This window comes from Electrona antarctica (assembly GCF_951216825.1).
Source record: "Electrona antarctica genome assembly, chromosome: 21".
NCBI lineage: Eukaryota > Metazoa > Chordata > Actinopteri > Myctophiformes > Myctophidae > Electrona > Electrona antarctica.
Genome location: NC_136802.1, coordinates 17,238,713 through 17,253,459, shown reverse-complemented (window position 1 = coordinate 17,253,459; position 14,747 = coordinate 17,238,713). Strand labels below are relative to the sequence as shown.

The 14,747-nt window shown below is 43.0% G+C and overlaps 1 long non-coding RNA gene across 1 annotated transcript; it reads left to right on the top strand.

Annotated features, from left to right (window-relative positions):
* The first annotated feature begins 226 nt into the window (after positions 1–226).
* Positions 227–7,656, top strand: LOC306914050. The gene is made up of 4 exons (XR_013788637.1): positions 227–308; positions 3,260–3,397; positions 6,191–6,351; positions 6,935–7,656. It is a non-coding gene; the product is annotated as an uncharacterized lncRNA (long non-coding RNA).
* The last annotated feature ends 7,091 nt before the right edge of the window (positions 7,657–14,747 follow it).

Here is a 14,747-nt window from a genome sequence, read left to right as displayed (position 1 = left end):
TTTTGGATGGTATGTACCCAAAATATACCACAGGTACGTAACTCTCAACTCAGGATGTCATGACAGCCTTGCCAGGATGTGGCTTTGCTTTCCTGTTTTACTCTCACTTCAGTGCAGCCAATCAGAACACTTCCTGCATCAACTGAATCTTAATATGTCCTAGTTGACACCAAGGTTAATTAAATAAGGTTAGGAAGCGAAGACCGTACGGTGGACTCACACACACATATACAAAACGTAATACTTTGCCTCCCCCGTTGTCTATTTCTACGCAAGTTTGGCAACTGGCCCCTCCACACCAAGTCACGGTAAGTCCCTGGGAGCGCATCCTGGTATGACTTCAACATGTTTATTTAAACCAGTGTGTTTGGTGTCAGGGAGACACCAAGATAGAAGTCAGGTTGAGAAAATGAGTCAGAACTATATGGGGGGGCAGATATGAATTTATTTGTATAGCACCTTTCCAAACATAGCAGGTGATAGTCCAGATAGCAACTACTGTAGGTTGCCTCTGGATTTGAGACATCAGAGTGAACTTTTAGAGTGAAAGAGCATCTCAAGTTTACAGAGTTCTCAACTTATAGGAGTTATATGTGCCATTTATTTTGTACTGCATGTAAGATACTGGCCTGGCTATGTTGGCTGTCCCTAACTGTAGGAGATGTTAACCTCTGCGGCTGAATAATGTTTATATCATTTCTCTTCAATTGCTCGCGCTCTCTCGCTCTCGTTCTTTCTCGCTCTCTCTCTCTCTGGGTTTAAATGCTTAGCAGTTTTTAAAGATTTAGTCAAAGCAAGAGTTTTGTTTGAGTATACATTTTATGGAAACAATTGACAAATTGGAAGTTTTTAAGGGTGTTTGGGATTATGAAGGTGTGCTTTTTTCCCCTGTAAATGATGAGGGAGTCACTGGTAGAAAAAGAAACATGTGGTAAGGTCCTATTGTAGTTTGTAACTGTTTAGAAGAAAACAATTTTAAGAATAAGGAAGTTGTTAAAAGTAAAAATCAAAGTCTCTCTATCTCTCTCTCTCTCTCTGTGAGCCCTATTAAGCAAGACGAAAAACCCATGCGGTAATACAGATTTCGCCCTCGCTCTGCGCCTTTTCGTATTATGGAAGCCGTGGTGAGCGCTCACTCATATGGAATACCACGTTCCTGCATAATTTAGCATTGGGGGAGTGTCCATATGTTAATTATTTTCGCTTTGCGCTAATTTGCTATTAAGCCCCTTGACCTAAAAACACTCAGCGCATACCGATTCCGCCTGGGTCTGACCACGTCTTAAAAGCAAAAAGCACTGTTTCATTTTACACTTGAGCGGCTCTGGAGTGCTGCTGGAGTGTTGCCATGTCTGTTTATTATAAGCGGCTTCTTTTTCTGCAAAGATGCTTGTAAATATTGGTAGTTGTGGTTGCTTTTCTTGTTTCTAAAGTGCTTATTTGGGCTTTTCTCCTAATGTTGTTTAAACCAGTGATCCTCACACAGCGACATTCCCATGTCAAGGACCCCCAGATTAATGCATTTGCCCAACTAAGCCAGTGACCCCCATGACAGATTTGTGTTTTTAAATGTTTCAATAACATTTTTCAAAAATGTTCCACAATTGTCACTTTTTTCAAAGATTACTTTTGAAAATAGCAGATCTACCAGCTCACAATGCATCACATTCATTCATTAAAACAATGAACTCTGACTGCAGGGGGATATATATTTATAATGATCATTCTAACAATGTGCAAGAAAATATGTAAAAAGAAGGAAGAACTTTATATTTGTGGACAATCAAAATATGCTGGAAATTTTAATGTGGTGTCATTAAAAGGAATCTTGATATGGCAGACTCACTATCTAGAAAATAAAAACATGGCACTTCATTTAAAATAGGTTGTAGACCCCTGTTATATGCGATTCTTTTGGGAGTATGTTTATAGACCTATTTACTTGTTTCTATGACACATGGCAACAGCGAGTTTTCTGGCTTTCTCGTTGAGATTATAAAGGGTCATATATCGCTCATTTCTCAACCTTTTTTAGAAATTAAAACATCTCCATACTCATTGGGAGGTTTGCTTTCATACGCTGTATCACACCCGACTCAATTCTTCTTCAATAATATGCTACGAGCGAAGACCATAACATTGGGGCCGCAGCAATACGCATGGCGCACGTATGGCATTTCAACTCATTCCTTCGTCGTGACTCGAATGAAATAAAATAAAATAAACGTTATTTTACTGGTGTTTTTCAATAGAAACAAATAAAGAGCGTGTGTGCAACAGTCAGTGCATATACGTGCATGCACTATAGGCTATATTTCCTCCTTGTCGGGATGGTGAGCTGAGCTCTTCACAGCCCGTTTGTCTTTCATATTATTCTTATAATATTTGATATTATAAACACTCATGGTTCTCTCATTTCTCAACCGTTTTTTAAAATGTAAAAATCCCCATATTCCTTAGGAATCTTGCTTTCATTCGCTGTATGGTACATGGTTCTATTTTTATCGAATTAAACAATATCAAACGAACTTGTATGTTCGGGGGTTAGACGATTCTGGGAACATTACGCATGGATTGCCAATTTGCCAGCCAATGCTGCGTATCTACTCGCAGTTCCATTCCGATCTGAAAGGTATAGGTAGGTGCCATTTCAAAGTCTTAGTTATTCATTTATGAATCAAATGAACTAGAATAAAGATTTTTACAGCTGTTTTTCATGCTTAGAACAGAAACAAATTAAGTGACGATGTGCGTATATCTCCCTCCCTTAGCATATGGCTGCGCCGCTGTAATGACTTTCCAATGAAAACTGCAAGTTACTTAACAAAATAGAGACATAGGCCTACAAGCTATGCACATCATGGCTGTGACAGCTTGTGGATCTGTTCTTTGGAGGCATAAAGGTGACAGCATGCAGTGCAATATGAATAATTAACCCAAATGTGACAAAGTCATGTCATGTCTATGGTGCCAGTCTGCAGAAATGTAATACCACTTGCCGAAAAGGGCGCATCATCAGCTGGTGTCGTAAAGAGAATAGTACGGACATGTTCATTGGGTAAGCCTCAAAACTCCCTTAAACACTCCCATGACTAATTCAAGGCCGTTTTGCTCACACCACGGGGTGTCGAAAGCGCTTCTTACCTGGCCCATAATTGTAATATGACATTGCACCCGCCCCCACGTCTTAAAAACTGTAAAATTATATGTAATTAGATTCCACTTGCTTAATAGGGCCCTGTGTGTCCAGACTCCATAGACATGGCAGCCTACTCACAGTACCCAGTAACGGCCCCTTCAATTACAGTCCAGCCAGCCATGTATCAATACCCAGCAGGCTTCAAGGACCAGGTTTGGAGTACCAACCTCTGTGGCTGCTGTGAGGACATGAGCACCTGTGAGTGTCTTTCCCTGAAAAGAAGATTCTGTGTGTGTGTGTGTGTGTGTGTGTGTGTGTGTGTGTGTGTGTGTGTGTGTGTGTGTGTGTGTGTGTGTGTGTGTGTGTGTGTGTGTGTGTGTGTGTGTGTGTGTGTGTGTGTGTGTGTGTGTGCGCTCATTCGTGCGTGCGGCATGCGTGTGGAATGCGTGCGTGTGTTTCTAGGAAATGGGCACCATGTCTTTAGTTTAACCACAGACCTACAGTTTCACTTTTACAGAAATGATTCTATGCCTACTTTCAATGTGCCGTTCTGGTTGCAGCCTTGCCCACGTGTATCATATTCATATCGCTGTCTTGTAGCTCCATTTCCTCTTTTTTTTAAATACAAATATAAACCAGTAAGACGCCCTGAGGCCGAGAAGCAACGTCTCCCTAAACGTGCACGCAAGAGCCTGGGTGACGGCAGACTGCTGGGCGAGCACTGGCATTTTGGCATGGGGGGGTCAGATCAACATATGGAATGAATTCTGTACTGGCCATATATGGAGTGTGTCTTGAGTGTACAGGGTTTGATGAAGTCAGATCAACATATGGAATGTCAGAACAGGTCAGCTCCATATATGGAGATCTAAGTGTCTTGAGTGTACAGGGTTGATGAGGGCCCAGGTAGGGCTGGGCCTTAATTTTCGGGCCTGTTGAGAACTCGCGGTTCCACTAATAACTTTGGGGACAGGTATCAGTCAAAAGGGAGACATCGAAGAGGAAGGACGGGTCTCTCAGCAAGGCAAATGGCTTCTTGGTTAGAGTGGGTGACAATGTTATCACACGTAAAGATGAAATTACCTACCTAGGTTCCATCCTGGAGGCTAATCTTTCCGGTGATAAAATGGCCACCAACGTAATCAAAAAAGTCAACCAAAGAACAAGATTCCTTTACAGGATCTCCTCACTGGTCGACAAAAACACCTTGAAGACCTTAACAGGAGCCCTTGTACAAGGCTTCTTTGACTATGCATGCACCTCCTGGTACCACAGCACCTCAAAGGCCCTTAAAACTAGGCTCCAGACCTCCCAAAACAAACTGGTCAGGCTCCTACTTGGCCTCACCCCCCGAACCCACCTCACCCCTGCCCACTTTGACAGACTGGCATGGCTTAGGGTCGGCGACAGAGTACAGCATCTTGCAATGGGTCTGGTCCACAAGATTCGATACTCCACCAAGATACCCATGTACCTGTGTAGATACTTCCTTAATGTTAACGAAGTCCACACCCACAACACCAGAGGGAGTGCAACGAATCATGTTCAACCCAGATTCGGCACAAACAAGGGACTAAATTCTTTTCGCTCCTATGCCACCAAAATGTGGAACGCCCTACCAACAGTCATTAAGACATGCGAATCCCTTGACTCCTTCAAAACCGCTCTCAAAGGGCACCTACGGATGGCTGCAATTCGAAACTGGCCCCCGTAAAATCTGAATCCCCCCCCACCGCCCCCCCCCCTTTTTCCCCTCACTGTATATGTTTCTTTTCCCTTTTTACCTCCATTATGATGAATTCCTGTACTGTTCTTTGTCTATATAGAAGTGTCTATTTGTACGTCTCTAAATGTTTTGATGAATTGAACATGGTGGACCCTGTTGTAAACAAGTGTAATGCTTAATTGGGTCGTCCACTCACAGTTAACAGCCTTTGTATTGAGTTTGTGCTTGAAATGTACTGTAATTCTGCAAACTGTTAATAAAATTTTCAATCAATCAATCAATCAAGGGTTGGGAAAGGATCAACATATGGAATCTCAGAACAGGTCAGCTCCATATATGGAGATCTTAGGGTTTGAGGTCAGATGTAGAGTTGCTGGCCGGTTCCATCTAGGTGATGATCCAGTCTTCTCTATGTACAGTATTGCTATCCAGGGTTTGATGAGGTCAGGGTCGTGATCTTCATATATGGAGACGGCCAAATCTGGTGGCGTGACGTGTCACGAGGCGTGATGTCACGAGGCGTGACCAATGTATGGAGGCGTGATGTCACGAGGCATGACCATATATGGTGGCGTGACCAACCAACCGACCGATCATAGTAAACTGCAACCTATGGTCGCAATTAATGCGCTATATAAAAAAAGTGATATAGTGACATCGCAATATCATCCCCTCCCCTAACCCCTCCCCCTTTATCATACAACAACAGCTGTGGGTGCAGCTTCAGTTCAGGTGGATTACCACACCCATCACCACCCACCAGGCAAACCAGGCATACTTAATTAACTGGTGGGCGTGTCCACATAAAAACAAAATTTTAACAAATACTGCACTTGAGAGTGCCACAGTCTACTGAATGCTTTTAAAAATGGACTAAAAACCTATACCTGGGTACCACGAAATTGATTGTTGCATGTTGTTTTTACTTTTTATTTCTTGCCATGCTTTTTACCCTGTAAGCACTCTGAGATTCGAAAGAATGTAAAGTGCTATATAAATAATACGCATTATTATGATTATTATTATGATTATTATTGTATATTATTGTCATATGACAGTGTCACGCAGTGATGCGCTGTGGGCATTCGGCAAGTTTTTGGGTATTTCTGAACATTTCTGAAGATTGTTTTAAAATATTTGCCTAAAATGATATGCCCAAAGTAATATCAACAAGAGCTTGTGAATAAATCATAAATATATTATTTGAACACATGCAGGTTCTTTTTTTTTTGATTTCCTGAAAAGTAACGGTTTTGGTGTGGACATACAAGGTTTCCCACCCGACATTGACAATAATTTTCATGATCTGTCTGCATCCCTGACAGGCTGCCTTGGTTTCTGGTGCCCGGCGATTTTGGCTTGTCAGAATCACTCCGATTTTGGAGAATGTCTGTGCATGCCTTTGGTTGACATGCTATTGGGAGGCCTGATCCCTGCTACTTCCTTCGCCATGAGAACGGCTTTGAGAGAGAGGTACCGCATACAGGTAAATGTCACACAGCGAAGGTTTATAGCACTTTAGAGACCTGTGCCTGAAGAACTGTCCTTCTTAAAGATGGAGTGCCGTGATTTAAAAATATATATCTTTTTCCAGTTTTTTATGTGTTTTATGAGGTGACAGAACCTCATTAGACCGCTTGGTGTGGTTGTTATGTGCAATGATGGCTTCCCTTTGTATTAAGGGTTTCTTCCATGAAGATGAAACCTTGACGTGTCACTTTCAAAATAAACCCATGTTGTCGCTTGTGGTTTTGTTGTTCATAACTTCATATCAAGGTGTTTGTTTGCTGTTATTTAGTGTCTTTTCTAACTCAGTCCCGATTTCATTGGTTAATATTTGTCACATTTAGCGTTATAGCTATTCATACTGTAAGTGCACAGTCAAATACGGAATGCTCATTTAACTCGGAAAATGTCAAATGAGCCCATGAAAATTACAATTTATTTTACATTTTCAGAGTTTTATTTATACAGTGCATTTAGCTGTGAGACCATCTGTGCTCAACTGACGAGCACACATGATGACAAAGTGGAAATGGTGATTTCTCTGTGGCTGTCTCCTCATGCAGGGTGACATGTGTAATGACTGCTGCATTGTCACTTGCTGCCCCTGGGTTTCCGCGTGTCAGATGGCCCGCGAAATGAAGAACCGCCGACAGACCGTCCTCAACACCACTCACACAACCACAGTGTACAACGCACTCCCTCAACAGTAAGGAGACCCTTAAAGATGGACTTCCGGCGATTTTTGTATTTTTTTCCAGTTTTTCATGTGTTTATGAGGTGACAGTACTTCAATAGACCCCTTGCTGTGGTTGTTATGTGCAATGATGTCTTACCTTTGTATTTAGGGGAAAAAATCACGGCACTCCATCTTTAACCCCAGACCGGAAAATAGCCGACAAGCTCACAGCGCGTCCCAGCGCCACACGTTGTGAGCCTGTCGATCTGCTATTTTCTGCGAAAGCCTTCCCCACAATGAGGATGCTGTGGTTAAGACTGTTAATGGATGGCTAAGATTTTATGGCGAAATAAACTGAATACATACATTTATATTGATTAAAACTTAAGTTTTGTGTGTTTTCATGCGTGCGCCTTTGCGTGCATCATTGTGGATATATTTCCATAGGTGGGTCTAATTCTAGTATTAATCCTCTGCTTAACCCTGCTTAGACCTCCAATAGTGATACAGTACCATGTAGGCTACTATTATGCTTACAATATTGCTCAACTCTGTTGTATACCTCCTGCATAAATGGGGAACAGTTGTGTACACTTGCAATGGATTCAAATAAAAAAAATACTTAACGAAATATAGGTTTTGCCTTTGCACTGCGGGGTTAGATTGTTACATTGGAATAAGCTGGCAGGAAGCAAAAGCGCAGGCCCAGAAGAGAGTGAGATGGAGAGCTCTGGTGGACGCCCTATGCCCCTCGACAGGGTAAAGAGGATTAAGTCAACCTCCAACGACTGCAATTGTCTATGTCTAAGTATGTCTACCTATGAAAACGATGAAAATCGTGAAAAACGACATACTATAGCTGCAGCCCACCCTCCTAGCCCAATGGTAAATCCGGCCCTGACCCCAGGTGTCAGCCCCCTGCATGCTTTTCTCATGACATATACCCAGAATATGGATGCTGTATAGGGTTCATGAAGCCTAATCATCTCAGAGAGATGATTAGGCTATACTTTATGTTCAACAATCATAGTAATTAGGTCAAGTATTGCCCTGCAATTTCAGAACACTTGTTTCTAAAACAATCATAGTGTTTTTCATCTTGGGTAGGCGCATGCATAAAGTGAGTGGCACCGTGAGTGGCAAAGTGAGTTTAACGTCATTTAACATTGTTTAATGCAATCAGACAGAACTTTTCTGTTGGGATGTATCGGCTGTCAGGGCCAGAAAGTATTTTTTTGCCACTCAGTGGGCGTTCCCACATAACTTCTGGGTATGATGATGATGTCATGCGCATAGCGCATACCCTCTATTGCTGCAAGACCACCAATCATCTCCACGGTAGGCTTTTAAACTACATGTAGGGATTGGAATTATCAATTAAGTAATTAATTGAGAATTGATACGTTTTGATAACCTTAGCGATTGATTAACCGGTTAGTTGATAATCTGCGTTTTTGTAAAAAGAAATCGGAGAATCTTAATTTCCCTCAATGTCTAACGAAATAATGTAGTTTAGTGGAAGTGTGGTGGTTGGCCCTATAGATCAGTGGTTCCCAAACTTTTTCATGTCAAAGACCCCCAAAACAATACTCATTAGCCTGCGGACCCCCCATTTGAAAATACATGCCAAGGACCCCCATAAGAGAAGATTTTTACGGCTCTAGGGCCCCCGGTTTGACCTGAATTAGGCTACGGCCCCCTATTTAATGGCATTTCTATCTCTGGGACCCCAATACATAGTATTAATTTAACTCTGAGAGTGTACAAATGGAACCAAATGGACCTGTTCCATTTGGTTCCATTTGTACAAATGGTTGCATTTGTAGGCTACACTCTGAGTTACAGACCCATAAGGGAATTCCAAACTATCATTTAGCTGGGGACCCCCTGGAACTCCCTCAAGGACCCCTGAGGGTCCCTGAACCCCACTTTGGGACCATAATGCCTGCCTGCGTTCTTGCCTGCGTGCTTGTGTCGTGCGTGCCTGACTGCTTGCCTCGTGCCTCAGCTGCCTGCGTGTCTGCCTCGCCCTGCCTGCAATTCTAGTGCTGTCTACGTAACATGCTATAAGTCTGTATAAAATGCTATCTAAGTCTACATAAAGTGCTATCTAAGGGGGTAGGGCAAGTGCTGGGGCCATGATGGAGTCTGAACAGGTGGGATTTCAAACTACGGCGGAAGATTGGGAGTGAGTCTGTAGTTCTGACTGAAATTATGGGAAGTTCATTCCATAGTTTAGATTGGGAGTGAGTCTGTAGTTATGACTGTAATGGGAAGTTCATTCCATACTTTAGATTGGACTGGGAGTGAGTCTGTAGTTCTGACTTTAATGGGAAGTTCATTCCATAGTTTAGATTGGACTGGGAGTGAGTCTGTAGTTCTGACTGCAATGGGAAGTTCATTCCATAGTTTAGATTGGGAGTGAGTCTGTAGTTCTGACTGTAATGGGAAGTTCATTCCATAGTTCTGGAGCCAGAAGGGAGAAGAGTTTGGGACGTGTGGAGCGTTGTCCTGGCGTTTTAGTGAGGGTACTTCCAGGCTCCAGCTTCCCTGCGTCGGCTGATCTGAGTGTGCGGGAGGGTTTACCGTACAACCCCCTATAGGCCAAGGAAGAAGCTTCACATCTGGATTTTTACACACGCACGCACGCAGATAAAAGTGGTGTGTGTGTTTATGTAGACAGTAGGTTACTCCTGTTAACCTACCAGGTTTATTTAATGTATGTCTTTAGTAGGCTAGCCGCTACTTTATAAATGTTTAAAACAAGTTAGTAAAGTTGTAGAAGACATCCGTTATTGCGCACGCACACACACGTCCAGTCCCCGACGATACACACTGCAACCACGTTACCATCACTTTACGTCCTAAAGTCCTAACTATCACTCAAAGTATATTTTTAACACATATATATTTCACTGTGTAGTTTATGAATTGAACACATTGATAATTAAGGTCCCTGCTGCGTTTCCAATTGCTGCGGTTATACAGCGCAGTGTGAAGGCAAACCGCAGCAAATTAAATATGCAAGAATCCCAACTTCTGCCCATTCGCATCGAGTCTACCGAGGTGGGAATATGACTAGACTCTCGTCGATTGAAAATGTCAGAATGGATAAATACATCCACGAGGGTCTAAATCTTAGGCTATGGCAGGATGATGGAAAGGTCTAAAGTGTATTGTCTGTCAATGTATTGATTTGAACAATATTGTTGATCATATGAGAATGTTTTAAAACAAATTAAACAAATCCAGATGTGAAGCTTCTTTCTTGGCCTACTGGAGTTGTATACGGTTTCTCACAGTGGTGGTTGTGACATTTATTTGTGCAAAACAGATACAATTTTACTATAGTATGGCATTTTTTACATGAAAAAGGTTGAGCACCACTGACATAAAAATATAGGTTTTTCAGAAAATTGTCATGATTTAGAAGACATTTGTAGAATTGTCCTCAGGTCTAAATGGGTTAAACAACTACTAAATAAAGTATCAAATACATTTAAAAAGACAGTTCCCGCTTGCAGCTATACTTGAAAAGTACAGTCATGACTTAAACTGTAGGAGTATGTTGGTTTGTTTACTGTTTTACTGTTGAGTGAGACCCACAGTTTGGAAAACACTGCATTAGATCAAAGTGTCTCCCAAATAGAAGGGAGGGAAACAGATTGTTTTAAATGCTGGCTATTCCAATAAAGTAGAAAACAGGAGGGGGTTTAGTTAGTTAGACAAACAAGAAAAGGATGAGCTGTTATGTTATAATTTGCTACTCTTTTTTTGTGTGTGTAAAGGGTGTACACCAAAATGTCATTAAGACATGCAAATCCCTTGACTCCTTCAAAACCGAAACTGGTCCCCGTGAAATCGGAATCCCCCACCCACCCCTTTTCCCCCTCACTGTATATGTTTCTTTTCCCTTTTTACCTCCTTTATGATGAATTCCTGTTCTGTTCTTTGGCTTTATAGAAGTGTCTATTTGTACGTCTCTAAATGTTTTGATGAATTGAACAAGGTGGATTCTCTTGTAAACAAGTGTAATGCTTTATGGTGTCGTCCACTCACAGTTAACAGTTTTTGTATTGAGTTGTGCTTGAAATATACTGTAATTCTGCACTGTTAATAAATATTTATCAATCAATCAATCAATCAATCAATCAATGTAATTACAGAGCTGTCTGGGTGCTGTAAATATTGATATGACAATTAACATTTTCACACAAATTATTAGCCTACTTTATGATAGACAATATATTAAAAGTGGGTTTCAGGTGTGGTAATCTGAACACAGCGTCTGTACACTCAGGTGAAATAGTGCATTTCATATTGAATGAAATTCAATATGGCCACACAGCCAACTCAAGGTATGGCCACTGAGCCGACTTGGGGACCCAACGCAAGGACAACACAAGAGACGGTCACGGCCACACAGCCAACTCAAGGTACGGCCACGGAGCCGACTTGGGGACCCAACACAAGAACAACACAAGAGACGGTCACGGCCACACAGCCAACTCAAGGTACGGCCACGGAGCCGACTTGGGGACCCAACGCAGCTCCTCCAAGGAAAACAAACCAATTAACGGAGCTGAACGTGAATCCCCCCCACCGCCCACCCCTTTTTTTCCCTCACTGTATATGTTTCTTTTCCCTTTTTACCTCCTTTATGAATTCCTGTTCTGTCTATAGAAGTGTCTATTTGTACGTCTCTAAATGTTTTGATGATTTGAACATGGTGGACCCTATTGGAAACAAGTGTAATGCTTAATTGGGTCGTCCACTCACAGTTAACAGCCTTTGTATTGAGTTTGTGCTTGAAATGTACTGTAATTCTGCAAACTGTTAATAAATTCTTCAATCAATCAATCAATCAATCAATGTAAACATACAACTAGGACTAAGGTGAGGCAGTCAGCAGGTCACAGCACTGTAGGGCTTCCAACCAGGACTAAGGTGAGTCAGTCAGCAGGTCACAGCGCTGTAGGGCTTCCAACCAGGGCTAAGGTGAGGCAGTCAGCAGGTCACAGCGCTGTAGGGCTTCAACAGGACTAAGGTGAGGCAGTCAGCAGGTCACAGCGCTGTAGGGCTTCCAACCAGGACTAAGGTGAGGCAGTCAGCAGGTCACAGCGCTGTAGGGCTTCCAACCAGGACTAAGGTGAGGCAGTCAGCAGGTCACAGCGCTGTAGGGCTTCCAACCAGGACTAAGGTGAGGCAGTCAGCAGGTCACAGCGCTGTAGGGCTTCCAACCAGGACTAAGGTGAGGCAGTCAGCAGGTCACAGCGCTGTAGGGCTTCAACAGGACTAAGGTGAGGCAGTCAGCAGGTCACAGCGCTGTAGGGCTTCCAACCAGGACTAAGGTGAGGCAGTCAGCAGGTCACAGCGCTGTAGGGCTTCCAACCAGGACTAAGGTGAGGCAGTCAGCAGGTCACAGCGCTGTAGGGCTTCCAACCAGGACTAAGGTGAGGCAGTCAGCAGGTCACAGCGCTGTAGGGCTTCAACAGGACTACGGTGAGGCAGTCAGCAGGTCACAGCGCTGTAGGGCTTCCAACCAGGACTAAGGTGAGGCAGTCAGCAGGTCACAGCGCTGTAGGGCTTCCAACCCTATATCCAGAAGCTTGGATAGTACTTATTACTACCAGGGCTTTTTTGCTTTGCAACACCATGCCTTTACTTGCATGTGAAATATTTTGTTTTGGCAGTACTACATTTTTGTCTAATAAAATAGGCTATTCATTTTATCAATCAAACTGCATTAACTATAACAGAGATACTACTAACCAAGCTATCCATGTCAACATGCTCTATAGGAGTCTAACAGGTATGTAAAGTAATGTTTAATGTAGCAGAAGAGGCAATTAATTTAACAGAGTTTTGCACAATTTTAACGTCCCAGATCGATTGAAATATGAATCTACTGTGCTGACTACACCTCCATGATATATTAGGAGTACAATAACATTCCATTGTGAATAAAAACGTATTATTAACCACAGTGTGGTTGCAGTGTAATGCTAAAGGTTTAATCACAGGGCTGTCTGCTTCATGTAATATAATTAAAAGTGTATTGTGAATCAATGGATTGAGTGCTATTCTTACTTTCATGCAAAGCACCAACTTCAGTGTTTATTACGGACTGACCTAACAATATAGCCTGGCGCTGCGGCGCAGCCACACTAAACCCGCCCCTATTGCATATGCATATGCCCCGAGGCGGATTTGGTATATTAGTATCGTAACCGAGGCTAATAACAATAGGCATAGGCATATGCCCCGAGGCGGATTTGGTATATTAGTATCGCAACGCGAGGCTATAGCCTACAATAGCACAGTGAGTCTTAGCTCTGGTCCATAGCTCTAATGTCTAAATGCAACCCATTAGCGCTAATGAGCTATGGACCAGAGCTAAGTGGGTCTCAGACTGGGGGGTCTGGGGACCCCCTGCAGTACCTACCTGTCGGTTGCTGGGGTCCGGGGACCCCCTGCAGTACCTACCTGTCGGTTGCTGGGGTCCGGGGACCCCCTACAGTACCTACCTGTCGGTTGCTGGGGTCCGGGGACCCCCTATACCTACCTGTCGGTTGCTGGGGTCCGGGGACCCCCTGCAGTACCTTCCTGTCGGTTGCTGGGGGTCCCAGAGATAGAAATGCCACTAAATGGGGGTCCGTAGCCTAATGCATGTCAAACTAGCCCTAAACATAACCTGACAAAAACAAGTAGTCCGTGTTGTTTGAAAATTACCAACGGGGCTTGAACTGGCAAAGTTATGATGTTGGGACTCAAGACAGATGACTAGCCCACTAGACCACTGAGGATGTTAGCAGGTTGGAGATGGCTGCCTGTATTGTCTATTTAAGCCGTGACGTCAGCCACTTCCGGGTTCTGCTCAAGGAAACTTTCACGTCATATATTGTCTTTGTCGTTGACACTTTACAGTTACATTAATAATTCTACTTGAGTTGGAAGCATTAAGACCCATTAAGACCTCAATGGCTTCCTTTCTGAAAAATAACGTTATTGTAAAAAAAATAAAAGATTCACGCGTTCATATGTAGCTATTTCGTATTTACAATGAGAAGCGGATGGGGCCCGGATGTAACGTAGGAGGACTACAATATGACTACAAGAAACTCGCGGGAAAAAACTCGCGGGCGTGGCCTCACACCGGAAGAAAGTGACGCCCAGTGTTTGTTTGGAAGTGCCACGTCACACACATAGAGTATATAAAAGGGTCACACATCGTCGTCTGGAGGCAGCAGGTAAATAATGAAATGTTATTTAATACTTAACGTTGCTGTTGTTTTTGTTCAAACATATCACTTATGAAGTAATTATGATGTTTATATAAATGATGATACTACTATTCTGTAATCCAGTAGCAGAGTGGGTACTGTCGGTGAAGCATCAGGGCCCGGGTTCAAGTCCCCGTCGAGGACTGAGATTGTGTTTCCTTCTTACCAAACAAACGAACACAATTGTTTTTGCATCTAGTCGAGGTCCATTATTCATTCAGTATTTGAGCCATGGACCACCATTTTACATTTATAGGTCCTCATTCACAACGGCGTTTACGCTCATAAAGTGACGTTACGTGAGCGGGGCGTGAGCGGACAGGCATTTACGTGGATTCCCACATTACGTGGGAATTCATGAACTTGAACGTGAACTTGACGCTGACGTTGTTTGTTCGGAAATTCCGCTAAAAGCTG